The sequence below is a fragment of the Diabrotica undecimpunctata genome, chromosome 11 (assembly GCF_040954645.1).
Source record: "Diabrotica undecimpunctata isolate CICGRU chromosome 11, icDiaUnde3, whole genome shotgun sequence".
NCBI classification, from domain to species: domain Eukaryota; kingdom Metazoa; phylum Arthropoda; class Insecta; order Coleoptera; family Chrysomelidae; genus Diabrotica; species Diabrotica undecimpunctata.
In genome coordinates this window covers 4,707,320-4,732,855 of record NC_092813.1, presented here as the reverse complement: position 1 = coordinate 4,732,855, position 25,536 = coordinate 4,707,320, and the positions used below count along the sequence as shown (strand labels likewise).

Genomic DNA, 25,536 nt, shown 5'->3' with positions numbered 1-25,536 from the left:
TAGGTAAATGGTTAGACCCTAAAGATACTTTCTCAACTCTCCAATTACAAAGAGGAGTAATCCCATTAAAGCAAAGTGTCAAATCTACTGCTGATTTATAAATTTGGTATGGAGTAGGAATCAGAGTTTCTTCTCCTGTATTAATAATGACTAAATTGGTATTTTTCACTGCCTCGAGTTTATTGAACTGTTTTTATTAATCTAATTTATTGTTTTTATTTATTATTAAAGGTTCTACACTTATAACACTTATAAGTTTATTTAAAGTCTTTATTTGGACAATATAACTAATTTATCTTACAGTTAATAAATATATAATTTATCTACGTGCGTTACATTTTAAAAACTCGACGCGATGTTCAAAAACTAACTTCTTGTTTACAACAAAATTCCTCTTTAAATATAAAATGGTGTTAGTTCCGGAATCGCCGCGATCCCCCATCGAAGAGCCCAGAAGGTCGCTCATACTAGTTTTATTTGGCCTGCTTCTGGAAATTTCAAGTCGTGGGTGACTCATCAGAATTCAGGTAAACAGATCTTTAAACTGAGCGCCGAAATAACTAGAACAGAAAAGAATTAGTGATAATATATTTACAGTTTTAAGTCATATGACACGTCATTATCTATCGCAACAATATGATTACCAGCAGCATCATTTCTTCCGCAACCCCACACAATATGATGACAAATGAAATCACCTGCCACAATAAAAGGTTTTTCTAGAATTTAAAAAATTTAGTCCATTCCCTCGCACCTATTTTCAAATTTGGTTTAGCGTATATAGAATATACATTAATTCGAGTATTTTTGTCTAATATTACTTTAATAGACACACACACACACACACACACACACACACACACACACACACACACACACACACACACACACATTAATTGATTTTTCCTAAAAAAAGGTTTGATTTTGCTAAAGGCAAATGATTTGGTTAATATTATGGCGGCGCCAGCAAATCCATCATCTCTACCTTGTCTAAAAATATTAAAATTACTAATTGAAAAATTATTTTCCTTTTTTAACCAAGTTTCGCATAAAATACTTAAAGAAATATTGTTGTCCAACAGAAATTTTTCTATGCTTTACTTATTATGAATTACAGATTTAGTTCTATTCTGTAGAACTACGATATAAGATTTTGGTTTACATCTATTTTAAGTGATTCTAACAAATTTTGTTCTGGTGAGAATTGAAAGTATTTTTATAAAATATTTTTATTCATGTGTAACATAAAATCCATCATTTCTTGATTTATATTTTGTGTCCCTTCAGACAACATCTATATGTTGTTATGTTTTTAAATTATACAAATACCACTGCATTTGATGACCTTGGAATTTAAACAATGTTTTTATGTTCTTGTGAGTATCCTGATCTGCTGCTATTATTTTCAATATGCCGTTTTTTATTTATGATTGTTGTGTAGTATGGCTACCTCGTTTCTTTTTTTCTACGGTTGCGTAGCTGTTAGTCACCATCATTTTGATAACAGATTTTTGCTTTGCAAATTCACTGCAGTTTTTTTTCATTTGGTATGTGATTTCCGCCGCCTAAGACACATTTGGTTCCTTTCTTTGTTGACAGTTATTGGCTTCATGTTCCCCTCCTTAATATGGGCACCTGATTTTTCATTTACATTGGTTGCTTATATGACCATATCTCAGAAATTTATTACATTGGACGACCCGTGGAATATATATTTATACATCATAAATAAGTTTTTCTGTAATTACTTAAGAACGGATCATTTGTCTTTTAAATGTAACAATAACTGTCGATGTAGGGATTCCTTTTTCCCCATTTTTCTTTTCTTTATTCTAACATTCATTCCAATTAGTTAATTCCAATTCTGATAAATCAATGACTTTGTTTAAAAAGTTCTTTTTGTGTAAAGAATGTGGGTACATATATGTCGTATCCTTTTTCTTTTAATTTTTCTGATTTTATTAGTTCCAAAAATCAGTTTTAATTTTTTGAAACCTACAACATCCATATTAACAATCCAAATTTTTTTAAATTTTTGGAACAGCATTTAATATCAATCTTGCGGTTCCAATTCTACGAAGTTTACCAATATTACCCACAGTCTTCTGTACGAAGGTGTAATATGGACCAGCATCAGATGATGAATAAAAATTGATCGGCCTTGTGAAAGAAATAATATTTGTACTTACCCCTGTGTCTACCTAATTAATTAAACGTGGTCTTTTGTTAATGGCTTCCTCGTCTGTAACGATAATTCCTGTACTGTTGTGATCTATGTTATTTTTTACCCTATCTGGTGAATCACTTTTAAGACTTTTATGCATTTTTCTTAAAAAACGCCGATCATCAAAAGGTTTTTATAAATACCTTAATTAACCTTGTTCGATACACAAATTTAACTGTATCTTTTGTCAATTCAACTCGAATACTAATGAATAATTGGAATTTAACTATTAAATACTATTTAATATATACAAAATTATTAAAAACCAATTGAAGAACTCTTAATTATCAAGTTTAACTTTGAGAGTTATATGACAATTGAATTTTTATAAGATGAACATGAAAATATTTGTGAACTCTTCCTAAATTAATTTCATCTGCCACCTTGATCAGTTTGTAGTAAATCTGTTTCGTGTGTTATTATAAGTGAATTTATTTCTAAAGGTAGGTTTGTGATTATTCATTGTTTAACTAAAAATAGTGAATTTCTTATGTTTAAACATTCATAATGTTAGAATATTCAGCAATTATATTCCAGGAGTTAGCGGGGAGTTGTGTATGCACTTTTACTTTCCCTCGGTACCTTGACGTTTTTTAATGTTTTTTGGTGCGTAGATTAGATTTTTCGCTGGTACCAGGCTGGAAACCCGTCAAATCATTTCTTATTAACAATTTAATTGATTAAATAGTTATATCTCCCAAACTATTAGAGATATTTATTACTTTTAAAATGATCGTTGTTCGCGCCACGGCCTTCCGGTAGGGATCTATGGGGGAGTATCATCAAGCCGCAAGCCCTTATCTCTTGTCGTACTGCTCCACTATAGGCCGATCAGATACCAGCATATTCTGGTCTAAGGCTATGGCTCCACGAGCGACAGATTGTCGCTAGCAGTAGCAGTAAAATTACGGCGGTAGTAAAGCAGTAAAATCATGGCTCCACGAGCGACAGTTTACAGCACGCATATCGCCGCGTTTTGGTCTTGTAGTGGCTCCATGAGCGTTAATATGACGCAGCCGCAATCAGTGGCATCTTGTCCGTTTATATAGTGTCCGTGTATATAGCAGATAAAATAAATAAATAAATAAGTAAAATAAATTCAGACCGATAATACAATAATACAGTATGGATAATCTATCATTTTAACAAAAAGTTGCTTTAATATTGGCATTGCGCCGTCGACGTAGGGTAAAAAAAAGGAAATAGTGGATTCACCCTGTTCTAGTGCCTAGACAGACAGAGGGAAAATTTTTTCTTTTACACAACAAATTAAAAGAATATCCTGACAAGTTTTTTGAATATCACAGGACGTCAGTGTCTCCTTTTAATTTTTTATTATGTGAAATAGAAGATGTCATACGAAAACAGGATACATCAATGCGTGATAGCCTAAGCTCAGAAGAAAAATTAGCAATTACTTTAAAGTAATATTTCAAATTACATATTTTATAATTATATACATGTATCTACCTAAAAATAAAAAAAAATAAAATATTTAACTATTTAATTTTCATTAGAATAAAAAGGGGCCGCCACCACTTCTTACCTCTGCGTATTCTGTAATTCGCTACTGAATTATCAAGTAGATCGACGGCTCCCATATGACAATTATATTAATTTATCATATTGGGTTGATATAATGAATCTTCCTTTTCCAATATCTAACTTGCTTTTTTATGTTACAATAATTAAAAAAATTCTGATGCGACATACAATCTGCTTTGTTGCATTCCTTTATTTATGAATCACGCCAAGCTATCGAAAACGAAACATTAGTACTGAAGGATAATAAAATTTAACACTATACACAATAATTATTCAAATTTTATTTATATATGATTAGACAACCACTTATATAGAAATGAATCACCAGTTCAAAGAAGGAAATCCAAAAAATAGATTTTCGGGAAATCAATAAAAACTGTTTATTCTCTCTATTCAACTTTTTCTTGTTTAATAATGTTTAAATATATCTCTATTATAAAATACAGTTTGATACGGTTAATTGGGGAAAAAACCATCCATTGATTTTTGTTATCTAAAATACCGATAAAGAAAATATTGGATTTATTTCTTTCTTAGAACTTATAATTTTTTGTTATGATTTGAGACAAAAAATTGTATGAAAAAACTGTAAAGTAATTTATAAAAACAAAGAAACAACTTAACAAACACCGAGAAATAAACAAAACAAGAACAAAAATATCCGATTAAATGACAATTACCGCTACAAGCGACAAATTACTGCTAGTGGAGCCTCAAACGCGCTGCAAATTACTGCTAAAAAATAGGTCCGAGCCTATTCGAACGCGACACGACCTTGACGACGCGTCTCGGTCTCAAAACGAAGCGACAATCTACAGCGCGTGGAGCTACTCAGTATCACTGCTGTTGTTTTCATTTATCAAGCTACATTTTACTGCTACTGCTACCGACAATCTGTCGCTCGTGGAGCCATAGCCTAAGCCGCAGATTGATCTAGAATTTTAAACTGCTGCGTTAGCCTTTTTTATTTTTCTGTACACCGAGCTGGGGCTCGAACCCACATCCACTGAACCATTCGACAGTAAAGCGAATGAGAATCGGCCGCCTAGCCCGCTTGGCTATCTGACCGACTTTCTCAGCTCAGCTTTCATACATATGATTAACTTTCAAAACTCCCTTATTTTAAAGTTAATTGTTTAAGCATTGGAAAAAATTTAAAAAATAACTTTAGCTTTAATAATAAAAAAGTTATAACAATTAAACATTAAAAATTTTACTACAAATTTTTGATTAATTTGTTTATAAGAAATTTAAACAAAATTAAGTTTTTTTTTGCTTATTGGCTTTGGCTTGGAACCTTTAGCCACGAAATTACATATTATGAATATTAGTATTCATTCATACAGGATTATACAAGGAGAACTCTTTTCACGGTCAGGGATTCATCAGAGCGGCTTTATTTTAACAAACAACTAACCTATCTAACCACGGTTAGATAGGTGGGCAACATATACAGGGTGAGTCACTACTCACGAGACGGAAGATTATAGCGAAACGGTAAAAGATTTAAAAAAAAATTAAATTTATAGTTTGAAGGTTAATAAGGGCTACATTTTAAAATTATTTTAAAATATACAGGACATTCCAATAAAGAGCGGCGTATCAAAGTTAAATTTTTTCTTATGGGAGACCCTATATTTTATTACATTTTCTAATTATAGGCAAAGAAAAGGTAAAGTTTCATAAGACTTCCCTATACCTATATATAGAGTGTTCTGAGTTATGTGGAATATTCTTAAAATGTAAAGCTTTAAACGAAGACTCATTCCTAATTTATTGAAGAAATTTTAATAAAATTGGTTATACCTCTAAATAGTTAGATATTGATTGAATGTATTTCATGATTAATTATTAAACATTATTTACAGTGCGTTCAAAATGTGCAGTTTTATTATTGGATTATTCAATGTGTAACATAAGGTTTATTTTAAATAGAACACCCTGTATAAATGAATTATTATATTAACAAAATTTTTCACTTTCGAATGGTATATGGATGTCCTATAACTAGGAGTAATAGATTTTCCGTAATTTAAAATTTTCTTTTCGATTTCAAAATATTTATAGTTGTTACTCTCGATTTTTAAACCCATTATTTTGACATATTTGTTATAAATAAAACCAATATAGTTGTAAACAAATGTATATACTTTATACTTTTACTTGCTGATACATAACGTATCAGAAATAATTTTAATAAAACAAATAATACAAAATAATACATCATGAACATAAATAATACAAAATAAACAACAACTTACTACATTATAAGCAAAAAAAAATTTTTAAAGAAGACTCATTCTCAACTTATTTAAGCAATTATAACAAATTTTCTCTTACAGCGAAATAGTTGGGTAATGGTTAGATTTATTCCATTATTTATTATTAAAATAGATAGAAAGCTAGACTTCTATCAACCTTGCGAGCAAGCAGGATTTAGAGCTGGATACGGAACAAATGATCATTTGCAAACCATTAAGTCGTTGATTGAAAAGACCATTAAATATAATAGACCCCTGATACTTATCTTTGTCGACTTTGAAAACGTATTTGATACGATCAATCAAAGTGAAATGCTCCAAGCTCTAACACAATGTAGAATAGATCACCGATACATATCCCTCATCAGATACATCTATCAGCATGCTACAGCCTATATAAAACTTAATAAAGATACTGGGACCTTTCGTATTGAAAAAGGCATTCGGCAAGGAGAAAACATGTCATCTTAAATTATTTACAACTTTGCTAGAATACGCTTGTAAAACAATAGATTGGAACGAAAAAGGCATCAATATAGAAATGTAGCCATAAGCTCCCTTACTATTAAGAATCAGCAGATTCCGATATCCTACGTTATAAATAGAAAGAAATCAATAGTTTTATTATTATTGTAATTATTATGTTTCAATAGTCAAGTTTAAATCATTAAATGTAGTAGTTTGTAGTATTTCTCAAAATTGTAACTTTTATTTTCGAAATAAAGATTTTTTTTGGGAAACTCAACGTTGAAGAAACATTTCTGGCGCTGCGAACCACAGGATATTTCATACAGAAACATAGTCGTTTCCTGGTCTACATTAGTTTAATGGAATCCTGAAGAACCTGGTAAAAGAGAAAAATGTATTGGAAATCAAACACGATCATCCTTGCGTAAGTTTTTCCTTTCTTTACCCTTGTTTATGAGCATTTATTATTTTAATTGAATTCTTAAACATTTACATTGAATTTATTATTTATTGTATATTGAATTTATATTATTTATAACATTTTACTTCAACGAATTTTTTATATATATTTGCATTTATATTTTTACACGTTTGCATATATTTTATGAGTACATTGAATAATATTTCCCAAAATAGTATCGAAAATTTAAGTTTACTATTCGACAATTTAAATTTAAAAATAAAAAGAAATCTACAAACCCCTAAATCTAAGCCTGCATCTAAATTACGTTCCAAAATGCCGATGACCAGTAGCGATATTGCTAGCCTTTGCTCAACTCTGCCCGAATTCTCTTCTGGAGACAACCTCTCCACCTTTATCAAAGCAGTAGATAATTTAAAAATTTTTTTTAGGCACCCAAGATTTAAATCCGTCCCAAGAATGTATCTTAAATTCCCATATCGTATCTCGAATTAAAGAAGAACCTAGAAATTTCTTAAACTATTCTAATAAAACCAATTGGACAGAAATTCGTCCAGCGTTATTAACAAAATACGGAGATAGACGTTCCGAAGACATATTAGTAACACAACTATCCACCACCGTCCAAAAACATAGTGAATCCTACGACAATTATCATCAGAGAATAACTACAAATCTGAACGATTTAGTCCAACACATCACCCTAAACGATAATCCCGCGACAGTCACTTTAAAAACTCTATACTTCAAAAACATTGCCCTCAAAACCTTCTGTACCGGAATCAACGAGCCTTATTGCGAATACTTATCGCATTTTGAATTAAATTCCCTAGAAGAAGCCCATCAAAAGTGTATTGCCTACGATAACCATAAAAATCAACAACAATACATGAACTTCCTTAAGAGCCAACAAAACAAAAAGCCCCCACTCAAAAATAAACCCTATCAATCTTCGAATAATCAAAGATCCACAAACTTCCAACCCACACACTCAAACTTCCAACCCATGCATTCAAATTATGTGAGACCTTCAACTCACAACACAGAGCCCAATTTTAACTTCACTCCACAACAGAACTATAATTTTCCTCAGAGACAAAATTTCAGTTCTTACGAACAAAATCAATCCTTCCAACGAAACGATGTTTCGAAAAACAACCAACAAAGATTAAATAAATATAAAGCTCCTCGACACCAACCAAATTTTGCTACTCCAATGAGCGGTGTTCAAACTACCACAACCAGAAACCATCAGCCCATGACAATTACGACTAATAGAAGCCACAATTTTCACATAGACTCAAATGATACCCAATATTTTGAAAATGATTTCGAAAATTACGAGTCCGAACAAGAGCCCGATTTGCATGATGAAAATCATCAGGATTTTCAAGTCATCCCGTTACACGATCATTCACCCCCTGTATAAACCTACATAATATCGAAAGTTCCCCTGGGTTACCCTGCTTCGTTACACCCAAAACACATCTACGCGTTTTAATCGATACCGGCGGTTCCCATTCAATTTTAAATCCGCGAGCTCTCAAACTATTTGATAAAAATCATATTTATCGAAAACCTTTTTCGCTAACGTCAATGAAAATTACTTCCAAGCACGACTTAAATATTAAGACGCCACTATTCCTAGAATATGGAATTCCACAAACATTCGACGTCAAATTGCCGACTTTAGTCAGCATTTTGATATCCTCCTTGGAACTTACGATCTGAAAAGATTCTACGCCACAATTAGCTACGCAACTCATATTTTAACCTTTAAGAATCCTCATGTTAGCATTCCATTTGAAACTTTATACCAAAAAATTCCAGTAAGCGTTCATAATGGTGAAGTTTTATTGCGTGAAAGACACTTTCAAGGTATCAAAATTCCTCATTCCATTCACGTTGCAAAAAACGGCTTTATAGACACTATCGACTTATCTATGCCTATGAAATTTAATAAGAGAATTGAAGTTGAGAACTTCTGTAATTATAATATAGTAGAAATTCCGACAACGCATTTTAATGAAAATAAAATCCGTACTTCGCACTTAAATAACGAAGAAAAGTATAAAATTATAAATCTTTGCAAAAAATATAAAGATGTATTTTACGATGAAAACAAAAATTTAACTTTCACGTCAGCTGTTAGACACGAAATTAAAACGAAGGTTGAAAATCCGATTTATGTAAAGGGATTTCGGCATCCCAAAGCAATGCAGGAAGAAATAAAAAAACAAATAAGTAATTTATTAGATAATAAGATAATTCGACCGTCAATTTCACCGTACTCAGCTCCAGTTTGGATAGTATCAAAAAAAGCTGATGCCTCAGGTCAGAAAAAATTTAGATTAGTAATTGATTACAGGAAGCTCAATGATCATACTGAAAGTGATCGCTACCCACTTCCTCAGATATATGAGATACTGGATAACTTAGGAAAAGCCAGTTATTTCACAACATTAGATTTAGCTCAAGTTTACCATCAGATTGAAGTTTATCCGGATTCTATTTGGAAAACAGCCTTTTCAGTTCCGCATGGTCACTTTGAATTTTTACGTATGCCCTTTGGTTTAAAGAATAGCCCAGCAACATTCGAAAGGTAAATGGACAATATTCTTAGGCCCTTTATTCATAAGTTTTGCTTCGTCTACATGGACGATGTCATTATTTTTTCCAAGTCACTGCAAGAACACTTAGTTCATATTGCGACTATTTTTGACACTTTCAGGAAAAATAATTTAAAAATTCAGTTAGACAAATCTGAGTTTCTCACGAAAGAAGTTTCTTTCTTAGGTCACGTAGTGACAACCGAAGGAATCAAACCTAACCCAGCAAAAATCGAAGCTATACAAAAATATCCTCTACCAAAAACAGTAAAAGAAATTAAATCATTTCTTGGTTTAATCGGTTACTACCGAAGATTTATACCCAACTTTGCAAAAATAACATCCCCATTTTGGAGATGTACTCGAAAAGGAGCAACTATTGACCCTACCAATCCAAATTATTTAGAATGTTTTGCAAAATGCAAACAATTGTTAACTAATTCCCCAGTTTTACAATACCCAGACTTCGAAAAGCCTTTTGTACTGACTACAGACGCCTCTAATATAGCTATAGGATCAGTATTATCTCAAAATAATCACCCTATTGCCTACTATTCTCGAACTCTAAATTCCGCAGAACAAAACTACTCCACTATTGAAAAAGAACTTTTAGCCATACTAGATTCTTGTAAACACTTCCGTATGTATTTATACAACCAAAAATTCACTGTAGAAACAGATCACAGTCCTCTCGTATGGAGCTACAAAATTAAAGACCCCACTTCTAGATTAGCCCGATGGAGACTTAAACTAGAAGAATATGATTTTGAAGTTAAATATAAAAAAGGCAAAGGAATCAAGTTGCTGATGCTCTTAGCCGAGTCCAAATAAATGCCCTAAGCTCAAGTTCAGAATGTGCTGAACCACTGAGTTCAGAATGTGCTGAACCACCCGACAATTTCGACATTGACGATTTCCTTGCCGATTTTGACAACTTACAAAACAGTACCAACACACAACATACATCAGTTGAGAACCCTATCACTGGAATAGAGATTTCACCTGAACCAATTAATATATCCTCAAACCAAATTATTTTTAAACCAGAGTCAAATAATTTTGAAATTAAATACAAAAGAATTTTTAACAAACACCGTTACACTGTCACTTTGACAAATAATTGGAAAACAGAAATAGCAAATACCTTCCAAAATATCCTTAGACCAAATCAAAAATTTGCAATAACAATCCCTCACGAATTTAGACCTTTTATCTGTAACTATTTTAAAGAAAAGATAAATTCCACAGTCAAAGCAATATTTTGCAATATACTACTTCAGGACATAGAAGAACAAAACCAACAAATAGAATGCATAAAGAAATATCACGTAGAAAATCACAACGGAATAATTGAAACCTACAAACATTTAAAACAAAAATGTTATTGGCCCTCAATGCAGACAACTATTTCTAATTTTATCAATAAATGCGAAATTTGCCTAAAAATAAATACGAACGACGTCCTTATAAACTTCCCCAATTAGGACCGTTGTTAGGTCAAAAACCTTTTGATATATTACATATCGATCTATTCCACTGCAATAAAAACCTGTATCTCACAATAATAGATTCTTTTTCCAAATACGGTCAATGCTATAAGCTCACCGACAAAACTTCCATTTCTATACTAAATAAATTAAGACACTACTTTTCGCACCACAATTATCCAAAAAAGATTGTATGCGACAGCGGCACCGAATTTAAATCCGCAGTCATTAAAGAATTCCTAAATATCCACAAAATCGAAATATATTTTACAACAGTAAACAATTCTTCCTCAAACTCTCCAGTAGAGCGCTTTCATTCAACTCTTATTGAAAAACTTAGGACCTTACAAGCCCAAAATCCAAATGATTCGTTAGATGACATTCTAACACACGCCATTCTTATTTACAACCAATCAATCCACAGTTCCACAGATTATTCCCCTTTCTCAATTCTGTACGGACCCTATTCAGAAGAAATACATTTCGACTTTGATCTTCCGATATTCGAAACATATAATCAAAGACATAAAGAAGAACTCCAACCCTTTATTGCAGAACTATATAATAAACAAAAACAAAAAAGACAACAACTTTTAGATAGACAAAACGAAAATGCCGAAGATATTCCGGAAATAGACCTTACAAAATCCCTATATGTTTCTAAGTAAAAACATAAGTCCAAATTACAAGCCCCTTTCTCCACTATTCATCCAGAAACACAAGACAAAACAAAAATAATCGGTAAAACAGATAAACAAAATTTTACAAGCACTCACCTTAAATATGTAAAACGAATACGAAAACATGTAGACAAACCTACTCAAGACCCAAATTTTTCACAGGACAATCCTCGCCCTGGTCCATCCACTCAGTATTCAGGAGATTCCGAATAATGGTTACTATGCTGAAGAGATAGGCAAATCAAGAGAAATCTCCCACTATCACAGACATTTTCTTCACATTCCACTAGACAAATTATCCGACAGTATTGACGCTAGTCCGACAAGCTATTTCAAAGATCACTTCAAAAATGCACCTCTCTCGCTACTGTACTCCCAATACACCCACATACAAGAACAAACAAAAGACGATCTACACAAGATTACGCGAAAATAGAAACGCGGACTTTTTAATTTTCTAGGTACAGCCATCAAATACGTGACTGGAAATCCAGACGACTCTGACTTAGACTTGTTAAAATCACACATCATCTCTTTAGAAAATAAACAAAACGAAATCATAAAAAAATTTAATAACTAAATATCTTATGGAAACTCTTAACACGAGATTCGATAAACTTTTAGAAAAACTAAATTCTGATAATTCAATTCTCCTATCTGCACTCAACAAATTATCAGCTGATTTTGACAGCTATATCATTCTACACAATGAGATAATAAATTTCCAAAATATAAACGAATTTCTAATGAAACTTATAAGAACCATTACTTTATCTGAACTTAATATCTCTAATATAGAATTATTCACTTTAAAGGAAATAATAGACCTTAAAGAGAACCTTCTTAAAATTTATCCCAGAAATTCAATTCCCAATAGTAATGAACACCCTTATGAACTTATAGAGTCAACAAAAACTTTAGTTTGTGTAACTTCAAATACAATGCTCATAATAATTAAAATCCCTATACTCCATGAAATTCCTTACACTACCTATAAAACCTATCCCATTCCAAACAAAGATCATGTTATGATTCTGCCACCTGCAAGCTACTATATAAATGGTTCTACACTTGTATAGGACAAGGCGATAACATAGTTTGTTCTAACTATGTACAATCCAAATGTAACATAACCAATGTAGATAATTGCACAAAAACATTAATCACAGAGAACTTTTTCCAAGAAACCAGCAAAGTCATATTGCTAGGAATAGTTCACCCAATGAGAATCCAGCAGATAGAAATTAATTCAACCAGCCTCTTGACGACAGATGTACCCATAATGATTGAAGGCATCCAATTTAATAAAAAGACGTCTCAAGACATTTCCATTCCAAAAATTGTTCCAAAAAAATTAATACCAAACCATAAGATGAAAATTGAAAAATTAACAATCCCAGAGACACATGGCCAAATTCAACCAATAGATACCATAGAAGTACTACCCCGATTATCAATAGGACTGAGCACCACTTCTGTTATAATATTTTTAACTATTTTAGCTTTCCTAATAATCTTCCTAATTAGGAAAAGAAAACAAATTTCTAAAATCCTATTTGGAGAAAAATTGCATCCTGCCCAGATCCAGATATTAGACGAGCTGATAGCCGAAGTAACCAAAACTTCGAGGACGAAGTCCCAACCAATGGAGGGAGGAGAAATGTAGCCATAAGCTCCCTTACTATTAATAATCAGCAGATTCCGATATACGACGTTATAAATAGGAAGAAATCAATATTTTTATTATTATTGTAATTATTATGTTTCAATCATTAAATGTAGTAGTTTGTAGTATTTCTCAAAATTGTAACTTTTATTTTCGAAATAAAGATTTTTTTTGGGAAACTCAACGTTGAAGAAACATTTCTATATAGATGGAAAATTTTTAAATAACCCTAAATTTGCAGATGATATCGTTCTTATTGCAGACAGCTTTGATCAGGCACAGATAATGCTCCAAGAACTCCATACTGCCACAAAAAGAGTTGGTCTTAAAATAAATTTTTCAAAAACACAATTTATGACAAATTTAGTCTACAACAAAAACATCTCAGTAGAAGACAAAGATATTGAGCCAGTTGACTCCTATAAATACTTGGGCCATGAGATCAGAATAAGTCGAGACAATCAAACAATCGAGCTGAACAGAAGAATAAACCTCGCTTGGGCTGAAAGAAAGCTAAAAGAAAAGTATTTAATCAGTGTATTTTGCCAGTGATGACCTACGGCGCAGAAACCCTACCACTCACAAAAACAACAATGAGTAAACTACAAGTTGTGAAAAGGGCAATGGAGAGAATAATTTTAGCGATTTCTCTACGTGATAGAATACCCAATGCTACTATACGCAAAAGATCAGAAGTAGCTGACGTTATTGAAAGGATAACAACACTAAACTGGAACTGGGCAGGTCATGTAGCAAGATCAGTTGATGACCGGTGGACAAAAAGAATTTTGGAATGGAGACCCCGAATACAAGCTAACAGAAATAGAGGTCGACCCCCAACGAGATGGCAGATGACATAAAAAGAGTGACTACAAATTGGATTCAGATGGCGCAAACTCGGACTAAGTGGAAAAGCATGCAAGAGGCCTGTGTTCAGCAGTGGACGTCAGAGGCTAGTTGATGATGATGATTGATTATTAAATATTTATTTACAGGGTGTTAAAAATTTAGTTTCAATTTTGGATTATTCAATATTTATCTAATATGAGGCTTATTTTAAATGAAACACCATGGATATTAATTAATTGTAATACTTAAAAAAATTCCACTTTTGAATGGTATAAAGATGTCCTATACTTAAGTCTCATAATTTTTGCGTAATTTACAATGATTTAAACTCTTCATCGGTATACATATTGATTTTAAAACAAAAGATATAGTTAGTTAATGTTATTGTATGACATTATCATTTTCTGACATTACGGTCTGGTAATTGTCAAAATATAAACATTCGTGTGTAATATTTAACTTTCATTGTTCCTAAAAATAAAGAATTACGCTATCCATGAAAGAGTCGACATGGTACTTTGCATTGGAGAATGATTGGAAAATTGTCTCTTAGTTTCCAAAGTTTATGCTCAAAAGTATCCTGATAGAAGACACCCACAAAAGGAAGTTTTTGAGAGATTGCTTAATAGATTCGGTGCTACTGGTAATGTTGTATACGAAAAGGTAAATAAAAATAAACCAGTTATTGGTGACAAAGTTCAAACTTAATGTCCTGCTTTTTGTTACGGAAAACCCAAATATTAGTACAAGAAAAATTTTGGGTGAATTAGAAATTAGTCAAACTAGTGTATGTAGAATACTGAAGACCAACCACTTTCATCCCTATTACATTCAACTTCACCAGCATTTGACAGAACAAGATTATGGTAACCGTTTAAATTTTTGTTTATGGACTTTAGATAAAGTTGGAGAAGATCCTGATTTTTTTTTAAAATGTATTATTTACAGACGAATCGACTTTTCATAATAATGGTCTAGTAAATAGACATAATTTTCATTATTATGACACAGAAAATAAACATTTATTTCGTACTTTTGATCGCCAACACCGATGGAGTGTTAATGTTTGGGGCGGCATTATGAGCGAGTACGTTATTGGCCCGTATTTTTCTGACGGACATCTCAATTGGACAGATTTCTTAAATTTTTTAAAACAAGATTTTTAGATACTGCTTGAGAACCTTCCACTTAGCCTACGAACAAAAATGTGGCTCCAGTTGGACGGACCTCCTGCTCATTTCTCACGTGATGTTAGGAACTACCAACAAAATTTACAAACAGATGAATAAGTAGAGGTGGTTCATATAATTGGCCCCCTCGGTCACCAGGACTAACCAAGATGGATTTTTTTAAAAGGGATGGATTTTATTAAAAATATTGTAGAGATGACATGAAATTAAGAATTACAAACGCGTTTGCTTCATTAACTATGTTAAATAATGTAAATAAATCATTCGAATATAGTATCGCTTGTTGTATTGCACAAGATGGCAAGCATTTTGAACGTCTGTTACATACCTGAACATTTTTTACTTATAGTAAGTTTTAGATTATTTTGTATTATTTAAGTTCATTATTCGTTTTGTATTATTTTGTATTATTTGTTTTATTAAAATTCTTTCTGTTTCGTTATGTATTTAATTATTTTCAAAAAAATAGTGTGTGCTCGTAAGCACGTAAGAAGTTATAGGTACATCTATTTTTATGACTTCAAAGAAATAAATATATTTTACAGTTTTATTTCTATTTAAACATTAAACTTATTTTAATACTTAAAATAATACAAAAAATTAAACATAACGTTAATATGTACGTCGTTTTTGAAAACTGTAACCTATGCGCAGTTGCCTTTCACTCGATGAATCGTATAAAATCTAAAAAACATCAGATTTTCTACAATTTTTTTCTCTCTATTTTCTTTTCATCATATTTTTATACTAATTATCCTATTCCCAACGAATACAAATCCAAAGACATACAAATTTTAATTATTTACAAAAAATGTATTTACAACTACACTGGTTTCGTTTATAACAATATGTCAATATGATGGGTTAAAAAATCGAAAGTAACAATTATAAATATTTGAAATCGATTTTCGTTTAACAAAATTTTAAATTACTGCAAAAATATCAGTCCTAATTATAGGACATCCGTATATCATTTGAAAGAGGAAAACTTTTTTAATTTAATAATTCGTTAATAAATTCGTTTTAAATGGTGTCCCATTTAAAATAAGCCTTATATTACACATTAAATAATCCAATAATGAAACTACAAATTTTGAACACCCTGTAAATAAATGTTTAATAATTAATCATGAAATAAATTCGACCAATATCCAGCTATTTAGATGTATGAGTAATTGTATTAGAATTGCTTAAGTAAATTAAGAGTGAGTCGTCGTTTAAAGTTTTACATTTTAAGAAAATTCGACATAACTCAGAACACTGTGTACATAGTATAAGGAAGTCTTATGAAAGTATATCTTATTTTTGCAGACAATTGGAAAATCAAATAAAATACAGGGTGTTCTATAAAAAAATATATAACTTTGAAACGCAGCGCTTTATTGTGACACCCTGTATATTTCAGAATAATTTTAAAATGTAGCCTTTATCAACCTACATACTATACATTTAAAATGTTTTCAAAATCTTTTACCGTTTTGCTGTAATCTTCCGTTTCGTTAGTCGTGATTCACCCTGTATAATAAACATACAAAGGAAATATTCATGCATACGATCAATTTTACACTCGTACATAATGATTTTATAAATTTTTATATTGTCGTCACTTAATAGAAGATTTACGTTTAATGGTGTACTTAAACCCTCTTGTATCAATTTTTTTAGCAGCCACGTGCTTGTATTACGATGTAGTGAGCAGTTCAAAATTATGTGATTTAAATCAGGTATACTAGTTCCACACTTACATCGGTCTGTTGGGAGAACTCCTGATTTGTGTAGATGTTTCGGAAAACATCCATGATCTACTTTTAATCTTAAGACAGTTGACCCTCTGTTTCTGCTTAGTGTAACATCTTTGTTGTTAAAGAAATTGTTTTACAGCTACTGTTGGTTGTAATTTGTATAAATTAGTGACTGTGCTTTCACCAAACTGAATCCATCGTCTGTCCCATTTAAATTTAATATGTTGTTTGATATAGGCAAGTAGGTCACATATGTTGAATTCTTCTATCACCATATTATGTGGGTGCTGTAATCGATTTTTAGCTATAGAATCAGCAATAGTATTGCCTAAAATATCTGAGTGTCCCTTAAACAAATGTAACACCATATGGATCTGATAGTTTTAGTTGCTGTTGAAAAATTTCTAATATGAATATTATGCTAATGATTGTGAATTTAAAGTTTTGTAAGTTGTGTAATACTGACAGTGAATCACTGCATATGACAATTTTGTTCCACTGGTTTTCACAGCACAATTCAAGGGATTTTTATATAGCACATGCTTCAGCAGAAAAGATGCTGGATTGATTATTTAAAATAAATGATCTTTTTATCTTCATTTTTGGTACAAAGTGAGCACTGGTTTTACATGTTGGTGATTTTGACCCATCTATATAGATCACAACATGTTCTAAATAACCACTTAAGATTGCTGTGTGGGTAGTGTAACAAAATTCGTTTTGGTATTTAGGAATAATAATATTTGTAGCTAGAACACTTGTTGGATGTGGTATATCCAACGATTTCCAGATAAGATTAAAAGGGGAATTTATTAACTTGAGTTCGTTGCAAGTTATAATTGCTCTTGAAAGTGTTGAAGTTTTTTTATTTAATGAAGTATGTGGATGTTAAATCAGCTGTATTTAATTCATTAATTATTTTTGCATTATAAGTGCGACGATAATATTTATTTAGGAAATATTTGCTTACCGGATATTCTCTGCGCAATGAGGGTAGGTTTTTAGATGCTAGAACTAGGGTGGCTTCATTTGGAGTGCTTTTCATTAATTCTAACAATATTCTTAGAGCTTGAAATTGGATTGTGTCAAGTTTACGTAAATTGATTATGCTAGCTGACCCATATATCAACCAGCAGTAATCTATAATAGATCTTATATAGGCTCGATAAAAATTCAATGCAATGTTTTGATCTGCACCCCACGATCTTTTACACACTATTTTAAGAAAATTAATACCTTTTTCGCAGCGACCAATTTTATAATTAATATGTTAAGTCCAAAGCAATTTTCTGTCAAATACGACACCAAGATATCTAAATTCCGAAATAATTGGAATATTATTGCCATGTAAGGTTACAGCGTGATCTTTATTAGGGTGTCTTCTTGAAAAAAATACTACGGCCGACCCAAAATTCTCGATTTTGGAATGTCAAGAAACACAAATTTATCACAGAGTATATCTAAATCAATATTGTCATATGCACTTTTTATGTCAATAAACAATACATATGTTGTCATGGAATTAGAAAAACCAATTTAAACATCTGTAGTCCGTGGTTCCATAGCCATGTTTATATGCATATTGTGTTGCTGGTAGAACATATGTTGTCATGGAATTAGAAAAACCAATTTAAACATCTGTAGTCCGTGGTTCCATAGCCATGTTTATATCCATATTGTGTTGCTGGTAGAATATTATGCCTTAACCAAATTTCCATTCTCAATTTTAGAATTCTTTCAAATGTTTTAAAAATGCATGACAATAGTGTTATTGGTCTATATGATTCCTGATTATCTTTGTCTTTTCCCGGTTTTAGAATTAATATAACAAAGCAATCAATCAATTTGTAAGGAGGTATTCCAGTTTGCAAAATACAATTATAAATATGTAGTAGTAGTCTTTTAGCCATTACATCCATTTTTTATAGCATAATATAAGAAATCTGATCTGGACCTGGAGCTGTGTTTTTGGATATCTTGATAGCATATTCCAGTTCGAAAGATGATATTTCTTTTAATAAATAATGTTCTTCTGAATGTAAACCCATGTAAGGTATATGTTTGTCAACAAATGGTGGACATAACTTCTAAAGAATAGCTTCTGCAACTGCGGAAGGAGCATGTTTGATGTTTGTGTTTTTGTTGTTTAATTTGTTAGCCATCTTCTATATTTTAGTTGATGGGCAACTAGAGTTAAGACTGGAGCAAAATTTAGTCCATGTTGTTTTGGCTTTGCGTTTAAACATTTTTTAGTTGTAGCTTCTATCTTTTTATATTCAAGAAATTTATTCAGTGTAGATGCGGTTTTGTATTTTTTAATAGCATTCTTCTTAAGCTGTAGCTGTGTATTACATTCATCATTTCACCAAATTGATTTTTGTCTATGTTTAGGACTAAATGTTACGTTTTTGGGGATAGAAGCTTCGCTGCTTGTATTAATTGCTCTATTCAGATTATATGTCATTTCATTACAGTTTTCAGAGTATGCACCATCCTTCAGTTCCATTTTAAGAGTGCTCTGAAACAATTCCCAGTTGGCCTTCTCTAATTTCCGTTTCCTTGTTGGATAGACAACAAAAGAGGTACATCAATATTCAACTTAATGGAAATAATATAATGATCAGATCCAAGAGTTCTATTCAATGTTTGTCAATGAGCTAGTATAATTAATCGAGGAGTTATTAGCGTTAATTCTACAGCTGATTTTGCAGAGTATGTAGGAGTAATTTTAGTCGCTGAACCATCATTTAGAAATATTAAGTCCATATATCAGTTAATGCATCAATTATTCTATTGCCATCAATATCAGTCTTTGGAGAACCCCATACCGCATGATGGGCGTTGAAGTCACCTCCTAGTACCGTCTCTCCTTCGAGTGAGGAACACCAATTAAAAAGCCGTTCCCATTCTCAGGTGCTTATATTCGTGTCAGGTTTATATAATGAGACTATATTAATTATTCTGCGATTAAAATCAATTTTTACACCACACATTTCCAATGTTCAAACATTTATAACATCCAATATCTTATACTTATTTTTTATCCGTAGACCTAAAAATATAGCTACACCTCCAAATCTACGACCTTGACGATCTTTTCTAATAATTTGGTATTCCTTATAAACAATACTGTGTTTCGTCTTATAACATGTTTCAGTTTCAGTTAAAACTGCATGCTCATTAGATACAGTAGAACGACTATTCCATTGAATTAAATTTAAATTATTTGAACTGTTATGATCAACTAGATGTGGATAAATTTTCCAATATATTTGAAATGTGTTTTTTAATTAAATTTTGATCATTGTATATATTATCTTTATAATTAAAAACATCAGATAAAAAGCTGAATATTATATTAGTAATACCTTCAATTATTTTTTTTATGTCTCATGAACTCATCCCTGTAAGGATTTGGTAAGATTGATGAACTGGCTGTACTATTCTCAACCCTTTCATTATCAATATGATCGCTCTTATTCAGTTTTCCTGTTTTAAATGATTCAGAACTGTTACTTGATGTGGAATTTCTTCTCACAACTCTCGGCTTAGAGATACTGCACACTGAAGGTAAATTAACATTTTTGGAAGGTAACGGAGGAAAACTATTAGAATCATTAGCTAGTAACGAGAATCTATTATTAGTTAATATGTTTGAATAATAATTTGAATTACTTTGAACTTGTTTAACTTCCTGAAACGAGATATTTTTTGTTGTCATAATTTCCTTAATATTGTTTAATATATTCTGAGCATTCTTTTGATAGTGCCGAATGTTGCTGACCACAATGTAAACATTTAGTTCCCACAGAGCAGTCCTTATTGCTATGATTTTCACCATAGTTTTTACAACGCTCTTTCCCATTACATTGTTGTGTCATATGTCCATATCTCAAGCATTTCTCACACTGTATAACAGGATATATGTGCGGTTCCACTGGAAAATGCAGCTATTAATTATGACTTCTTTTGGTAAAGAAGCTCCGATGAATGTTATATATGCAAATTGTCTAGGTACTAGACTACTTTAGTTTTATTTGTTTCTGTAGTAGATATGTTTCGGTAATCCCTGTATCAAATGAATGTATTGTACCTCGACGTTCCACAAAAAACTGTGGGATATAAGCAATTGTTGGCTTCTAAAAAGTCGCCACTTACAATGTTATTAGCAGATGAAGCATTATTTATAATTACCTTAATTTTATTCCTGCCAATAGATTTAATTCCAGAAATATTATTTTTAAAATTATTTAGATGTAAATAATGACCAACTCTTATCGGATGTAATTTACCGATATTTCTATCGATAGGCCAGTGTCACACAAGTTATATCAAATGTTTTTGTCGTAATGTTTTTTTATAAGACTCGGATCGTTATCATTTTTATAATCGTCTATTATTGGGAACGACTCACCAGATACAGTTGTTCCACCAGGATCACCTATCTCATTTCTCACTTCCATTTCACAAAATATACTTTGTCGTCACCACTACAACACTGCTCGTAAATACGTCTACTCTCGTTAAAAACTTAGACGGAACTGCAAAATTAAGTTATAAACTTTGAAAATCTGGCTAACGGAAGTTGTAGAATAACACAAAACGCACATTTTAAGCATTTATAAATGTTTCTATATTAACAAAAAGAGAAATCAAACGATTTCTACTTAGCGAAACCGAATTCAAATCTTAACCACTGTGTTTCCTAAAATTTGCGAAACAAACAGCTGGATGAATTAATCGGCAAGGGAATCTAAAATTGCATCCCACAAGCCGTTCATCCTAGTCAAAATTCGTAGTGAATTCAGTTTCTCGTACTTCCAACGAAGTAAATAACAAAACAGAATGACGGTATTAGATTTTTGTTTTGATAAAGTGCAGCAACAACCGTTGATACGTATTTCGACCTCCTTAAGTCTCTTCAGAACGGTATAGCCACTGCTCTGAACCAAAACAAAAATCTTTCCCGTCCTAGAAAATAGTTATTAAAATAACTATATACAGACGTAGCTACGCCATCTAAAAACAAAAAGAGAAATCAAACGATTTCTACTTAGCGAAACCGAATTCAAATCTTAACCACTGTGTTTCCTAAAATTTGCGAAACAAACACTTGCTGTTGCTGCACTTTATCAAAACAAAAATCTAATACCGTCATTCTGTTTCTATATTAATTTTTGATCAAGACATGGAATTTTTAATAATGCACCCTGAGGCGCACTGTCAGCTCGCAGCAAATAAAAACCAATACATACGTAAAATCTGTGTAGATTCAGATATGCATATTATTTTATCATTATAAATAAAAAAGTTATAGCAATTTAAAGTTAAAATTTTCGTTAAAAATTGGTAAACTAATTTGTTTATATGAGTCTTAAATAAAATTGAGCCGCAAACGTTAGCAGTTTGGTTTGGACAAACATTTTAAGCTTTGGTAAATGTTTCTGTGTTAATTTTTGACCGAGATACTAAAAATTGATTTAGGCGTACAGTTGCGAGGCGAACGTGCGCGTTATTAAATGTTTCATATCTTAGTCAAAAATTAACATAAAAACGTTTACCAAAGCTTACGACTAGAATGTTCATTTTGAGTTGTTCTATAACTTTGATTAGCCAGATTTTCAAAGTTTGTAGTTTAATTTTGTTGAAATCTCTCATAAACACATTAAGTCGCAACTTTTTAGTAAAATTTGTATTATTGAATTGTTATAACTTATTTTATTAATGAAGATAAGTAATTTTGCATAAATTTTTCTTTGCAATAATTACTTTACAAATATAACTGAAACAATTACGTTTAAAATAAGGAAGTTAAGATTTTTTTCAATGGTATATTAATATAAATAAAATAGAAGACATTATACATCCCTACTTAACTCCATATTTCTTCTTGTAGTTAGTTTTCCTATGGCAGGTTTATTGTCACCGTAGCTATCCGTACTTTATTTGGAGACGCTCTAAAAAGGTACACTGAGCTACAATTCTACTATTCTCGAAAGTTTTTTGGTCAGGAAACCCTCCTTGAAAAAACTTTGGTGTTTCATCGCGATTAAAGAGCAATCGTTTTAAATATATGAAGGGGCATTTTGTAATCAACCTTGAATCTAACCAGATATTACTGAACTTTGAACTGGAACATAAACCTAAATACTAGGTAATCTGATAAGTAACCTCCTGCAAATGAAATACATGTTTATCCAGAAAATACTTTTATTGTATTTGATAGATTCTCCTTTTAGATCAATATAACAATTCCAGTAATTTTTCCTCTTCTTGTAGTCCTAATAATACGATTGTGGAAGCTGTGCAAAATAAGCGTTTTTTGCCAATTATCTCTTCGTTAGAGTTAAAATTTTTCTTTACGAGCCATCTCTTCAGATTTGAGAAAACATTCTAATCAGCAGGGACGGAGAAATAACACTTTTTCTTTTGAATATGAGGCAGTTTTTCACAGAGATTTTGCTTCAGATTGGCTAATAATGCATAATAATATTCGTTGTTTATAGTATTACCTTTTTTAAGATAGCAAATTAAAATTATTTCTTTGCAATACAAACCTTCTGACATATTAAGCAAGTTTTGGCCGCTTCGGAGTACTTTTGTCAGCATCAGTCCACTACCGTGCGTTCATTATGTTCTCTGGTTTATAGTTGTGGATCCAAGTTTTATTAAAAGTTTTATTAATCGACGCCAAATGTCCGAGGTATTGTCCATCATAAGGTCAAAACGCTGCTGAGAAGTAATGACATGATCATGTTTTTGGTCAATGGTCAGTAAACGAGGCATCCATCGGCAGGATCATTTTTGCATATTCAAAACTTTGTTCATTCAAGATATGACAAGTCATTCTTGTAGCCTCTACCAATTGACACAACTTTTCGTTACGATCAGGTAAAACCGTTTCGTCGATATTATTCATATTTTCCTGTGTAACTGCATCGGAAGGCCGTCCAGTACTTGGTTCCTCCAATTTAGATATACTAAGAAATTCATGGAACCAAAATTTGACCATGTATTCTGAGGGACAATTAAAACCATAATATTTAACTAGCTTTTTTGTTTTCTCTTTCTATTGAAAACAAAAAACACGATATATATTTCAATAATAGTTAAAGAGCCGCTTTTCAGTCCTATTACTACTATGTTCATAGAGCATTTGTTTATTCTGCCCTTTCCTGGTTTTACACAATATAATTAAATTGGTTCATTTTTCACAGAAAAAACAATCTTCAAAAAGATGACGTACTCAGCTGACATTAGTTCTTCAGAGAGGTAAGTGAACTTATATTTATCGTTTGTAAGTTTTTCTTTCTAAATAGTTCAATACATATGTAAGTGTCCGCATAGCTCGCAAAAATAAAAAAAAATAAAATATGCATAGAAGATGGAATAATAAAATATTTATATTGCTCCTGTACTGATTATTTTCCAAGTTAATATTTACAGTGTCTTGAAGAAGGAATAAAAGAATTCCGAAAGCTCGACCAAAAGTCAAAAGAGTGTTTCTATAACATCCCGGCCAAACCTACTGACTGCAGCCCTAATAAACTGTGTTGTTTGTATATATATATATATATATATATATATATATATATATATATATATATATATATATATATATATATATATATATATAAACTTAGAGCTAAGATTAATATTATTACAAAAATTAATATTAAACTCACCAGTCTTCCGGGTTGAACCGCGTCGATATCGCAAAATACAAACATTAGTATTTATAAACTAATGTTTGTAATTTGAGAACGATTTCCGAAGTGGAAATTGAAACGTCAATAAACGTACTTTAACTTTTAATTGTGGCTTATTCCCATTTAAATAGTACTTAATCTACGTTTATCTTCACATCTAGCTTTTTTAGATGTCGAAGGCATATTATTTACATCCATTTTTTTTTTATAAATACTATAACTCACTTTTACGGAGGTAATTAACAATAACAGCGTTCTACTAGAAACTGTCAACTTACGACTTCCAATACTATAAGGCCACTTGAGGCACAATATGTTTTTACTCAATAATAGTTCCTGTATAAGAAAAATTGTTTTTTAATGTGCTTCATTGAAGCACACTAGACATATTGCAGTTTTGCCATCACATTCTTCAGAGTATGTTTTAACTTTTTTAACTTTTCTATCGGCCTTTCTACTAGTCATGCTTCTTCTTAAAATTTTGCAACATCTTGTACACTTTCTTTTCTTTGTATTATTTACATCGCTTTGCCTGAGATGGTACAACTATGATGTTTAAATGTTGCAAGGATTAAAACTGGTCTTTCAGTGTTCTATTGCTTGAATATTATTATCTGGTATTTTGAAAATGTTGACATTTTTTCCTGATCTGATCTTCCTCAACTAACGTCATCTTTCTTAATTG

The 25,536-nt window shown here is 31.5% G+C and overlaps 1 long non-coding RNA gene across 1 annotated transcript in view; it reads left to right on the top strand.

Moving 5' to 3' along the window:
• LOC140452901 (uncharacterized) overlaps nt 1–25,536 on the top strand; it is a 161,870-nt gene that overhangs the window by 85,646 nt on the left and 50,688 nt on the right. Inside the window, exon 3 of the long non-coding RNA XR_011952239.1 lies at nt 24,360–24,414. This is a non-coding gene — a long non-coding RNA (uncharacterized lncRNA). The remainder of the gene's footprint in view (nt 1–24,359; nt 24,415–25,536) is intronic.